The sequence below is a fragment of the Cryptomeria japonica genome, chromosome 4 (assembly GCF_030272615.1).
Source record: "Cryptomeria japonica chromosome 4, Sugi_1.0, whole genome shotgun sequence".
Taxonomy (NCBI): domain Eukaryota; kingdom Viridiplantae; phylum Streptophyta; class Pinopsida; order Cupressales; family Cupressaceae; genus Cryptomeria; species Cryptomeria japonica.
Window position 1 is genome coordinate 288054302 of NC_081408.1, and position 4297 is coordinate 288058598.

Here is a 4297-nt window from a genome sequence, read left to right on the forward strand (position 1 = left end):
TATTTTCCTATGATATTGATGAGAGGTACCACCTCAATCCATTTTGTGAAATATTCAGTAGCTACAAGAATGAATTTGTGTCCATTAGATGAGGAAGGATTTATCTTTTCTACTAGATCAAGTCCCCATTGACAAAAAGGCCAAGATGTTGCTAAAGCATGTAGTTCTTGTGCTAGTGCATGGATCAAATTCCCATGGATTTGACATTGTTTGCATGTTCATACTATCTTAAAATAATCTCGTTCCATAATCGGCCAATAATAGCCCAAGCGTATGAGTTTTTTCGAAAGGGTAAGACCACTTGAATGAGTGCAACAAATACCATTATGGACTTCTTGTAAGGCCTTCTCAGATTATTCTTGTTCGAGACATCGTAAGAGAGTACCGTCTAGACCTCGCTTATACAGGGTATCCACGACAAGAGTATAATGGGAAGATTGGCGAATAAAGTTTCTCTTTTGGCTCTTTGATAAGTCAGGAGGTAAGATGTTGTCTTTCAGGTATGTGTAAGTTTGGCCATAGTGTGAGGAATCGTGTCCAATAAGTTGACAAATGGTTTGGGAATTAGGACAATTAAAGGAAGGATGAAACAACTCTTCAACCAGGAATTCATAACGTTGTTGATTTACCTATGTCTGCAATAGAGAAGCAAGTGTAGCCATGGCGTTTGCTGCTTTGTTGTCATTTCTTGGAATCTGTTCAAAATTTATTTCTACAAAGTACTTCTTAATATCATCCACCATCTTTTTGTAAGGCATGAGTTTGTCATCTTTTGTTTGATAGTCATCATTGATTTGATTAATGACAAGCTGGGAGTCTCCAAAGACTTGAAGTTGTTTAATATTCCATTCTACAACCATTTTGATACATGTTACCAATGCTTCATACTCTTCTCCTAATCCATGATGTGTTTCATTATTGATGTCTTCTCCTGGACTGATATTCGGGTGATGTATTGTAAGATATGGATCGAACCCTTAAACATCTGTATATGAACAGGTAAAATTGATTTGCCATCTTTTGAATGGTTTCAAGTATTTCTTCCCTGCTAGTTCTGATAAAGAAGTTGTTGGATGTAGATCAGTTGTATCAATGATAGTTGCCTTTGTTGGTTCTATAATGATAGATGACTTCTCTTGATAATATTCAGGTAAGGTGTCAAATCTCTCATCTTCCGGCACCTCGAGAAGGTTTTCACCATTAGATTCGTCCTTTGTTTTTACTTTTTTTTGATCTAATGTTGCCAAGAAATTGTTTTCAACATTAGACTTGATATTTTTTTCTTGATTTTCACTTTTGCGACTAGGAGATTTAACACGCACTTGACTGGAAGATACATTAGCGAAATCCCTGGTGAAAGTTGTTGCAGGTTTGATTTCACCAAGATATAAGGATATGTCATGTTCATTAGGAAAGGTATCAATGTCAGTATGTCCTTCATTTTCCCAGTCCATAGGTTTAGGATAGCTTAAGGATAAAGGATCTTTAGGTTGAATAGTTTCAAAGATATTAGGGGTCATGATAAAGATATCAGAGCTTTCAGTATGTATTTCCATGTCTAGAATGATACTCTCGTCAGAATGACCTTGTATAAGAAAATCCTGATCATCCTCGGTTAAGCCCATATCAACCGAATGTGATTTGGATTCAAGTGGGCTAGTTCCTAACGTTTGTTTTGCATACGTGTGAATTACATCGACTTCTACATCTGCTTCTTCTATTTCAATTTCAAGCTGCTCTTGTTTGTTTGTCCATGATAGCAAATACTCTTCGGTCCCTTGATCTCTTATTTGTATTTGTTTTTCCATGTTTGACAAAATTGATTCAAATGATTGTTCCTTGGATTGTGTGCTTGAAGTTGTTACCTCCCTGTTATGTGAAACAAGGACCTCTTGAGCTGATTTCAGATTATTACAACACTGCAATGGTTTTGAGTCTGCTGATATTGTGATTTCCTGTCCATTGTACAAAAAATTTAAGCACAAGTGACCTATTGATGGTATAGCTTGCATATCATGTATCCATGGTCTCCCCAAGAGTATGTTATATAGTAGGTCCAAGTCTAGAACTTGGCATGATGTATCTTTTTGTAAAGGTCCCACTTTGATGGGTAGTATCACGATTCCCTTGAAGGAATGTTCTTCTTCACCATATGTTTTAATTTTGATCTTTTCCAGGGGATCAACTGCATCTTCCGAATAACCCAAAGCACAGATAAGACTCAAAGAGCAAATGTTCAAGGCAGCTCCCCCATCTATTAGGACTCGTTTAACAAGCGTTCTATGAATGAGGACTTCAATTTGCAAGGAAGCACTATAGGGATTTTCCAATGAATCAATGCTTGGATATGAAGGAGATGAGCTTTGAATAGGATCCTCTGAAATAGGTTTGATGGCAATCATGGATATCGCTTGGGGAACATTAGCTTTGGATGCATTATTTGGCAAGGATGCTATGGAAGGTTTTTGCAAGCTTTCAAGAGGTGTAGGAATAGATGCCTTTGGAGCGTCAATTTGCCTATGGATGGATGGATCATTGCTAGACATAGGTGCATGATTTTGATCTTCTTTAGCCAAATCCTTTAGGGATCTCTTTAAGAGGTGCATAAAAGAGCCACCTTTCTTTTGAGATGTATTTAAATCCTTGTGAGGTTTTAACATAGTTGGATTCTGATTTTGAACTTGTTGGATTGCTCTGATATGTTGGTTTGTTCTATTTTCTTCTTGTGTTTTGCTTTGGTATGTCATGTTGGTATGATTTTCAGTTATTTCAAATGTTTCTATTTCCATTTCAGGGGTTTGATTGTCTAAAAGTTATTTTGGGTAAGTGATCAATAGTCAATTTCAAGGCAATAGAGTGATATGACACTAAAAGAGTATTCAAGTGTTTAAAGGTTTGCAAGTTTTTCGATCTTTGGTTTAAGAGTGCAATGGTGATGATTGATAAGAACCAGGTCCAGTAGGAACGATATATCCTACGATGTGGGACAAAGTTATCCTGACCAAACGTTTCAGTTTCATGATAAAGGATGATTGATCCTGATGAGAAACTATGTTTGAGAGATCAGTTTATCAAAGAGGGTGATAATGCACTTTGAGATGTTTAGATTTTGAACTTGTTGAGGGTGAACACTTTGAAAATATTAGGGTGTTTATCTTCTAGAGTTTGATTTTGAAGGATGATAACTTGACCAAGAAAACCAAGCAGACAATCTAAGCATGGATTGATAGATAACATGCATTTATGTTTACTGCAAATTGATCAGGCATACATGATAAATCTGAAATAGGCATGTAAGACACAGTTCTAGACTGACAAAAAAGAGTTTCATACGACAGATTATGTAGTATAGAATGACAAGAGATACAAGATAGAATGATAGACTAGTGATTTCATGTGAAAATTAGTGTTTCGTACAACATAGAACCTTGACTCGTACAATAGAAGATCAAGAAGTGTGACAAAGAATCCTAACTCGTATGACAGAGGATCAAGAAATACGTCAGAGACTTCTAACTCATACGACAGGTATTTGAACAGTGATAAAAATTGTTTGCTTGTTTGAGTTTTGATCACTGAATTTTGATGTTTTACTTTGGTTTTCTAGTTTTAAGTGTACCTGTACCTACAACTACAATGCACTCAATAAATCATTACAAGCATGGTTAGAAGATTTAAATCAAAGAAAGACAAAACCATAGCTAATCGACTTATTGCCTCCTTGTAAATGCGAGTATGAAATGCTCTCAGATTTGATTATGCATATTCTAGTGACTTGACTACACTTAGATGAAGGATTTGAATGATGCAAATGCATGATCTAGCAAGAATAGCATGATTTAAGCTACATCATAAGCAAATTAAGCTAAGATTTAAGCTAAAATTGAGCATGATAACATTGTAAAAACTGATAAACTATAAGTTAGATGCCTATAATAACAATGCATAAGATGAAAATGAGATGGGATCCATATTGCTCAAAATGAGGTCTATTTATAGGATTTTCCAAGGCTAGGGGTGATATGACAAGAATCAATGGTCAAGATTGACCTGAAGATATCAATGGTTAAATTGGAGGAGATTGGCAAAGAGAATTGGATTAAAGGGAACATCTATCATCTCTATGGTGACAAGTGTCAAGAGGCTTCTAGAAGGGTTGGATGAAAGGGAACACTTAGTGACAAGTGTCACAAAGGTTCTAGAAGATGTTGGATGAAAGGGGACATGGTGGTAGGTATAATGGGTTAGGTTTAGGAATGGTTAGGTTTAGGAGTGGTAGAAGTTAGGAGAATTTGAA